A 431-nucleotide genomic window follows, 5' to 3' on the forward strand; every position below is an offset into this window, starting at 1 on the left:
CCAGGGACGGAGGGGCGGGGCCTGGGCCGCGGGGGCGGGGCCGGGCGCGGGCGCCGGGTACGTCACGCCTCACTCGGCCTGCCAGCTCGCACGCACGGGCGCCGCGCGCCTGAGGCCCCGCCCCTGTCCCGCCCTTGGCCCCCGCCCCTGTCCAGCCCTTGGCCCCGCCCGGCTGTTTCGTCATCAGCACCTTCCCTGGGGAGCGACTGGAGGACGAGCTGCTTGCGCGAGTTTCCTGGCGGGGCTGGCGGCGGCTGCCGTCCAACTCAAGGCGGGGTGGACGTTGGAGAACATCCCAGCTAGTCACGAGGCGGGCTGGGGCTGAGGTGCCCTGCTCATTGGCGTTACATCGCGGAATCCTCTGTGCCCTGCCCTCCTTTTACAAATGGGGGATACCGGAGTCCTAAGGGGTGGAGTGACCTGTGGGAAGT

Source organism: Diceros bicornis, chromosome 3 (genome assembly GCF_020826845.1).
Source record: "Diceros bicornis minor isolate mBicDic1 chromosome 3, mDicBic1.mat.cur, whole genome shotgun sequence".
NCBI lineage: Eukaryota > Metazoa > Chordata > Mammalia > Perissodactyla > Rhinocerotidae > Diceros > Diceros bicornis.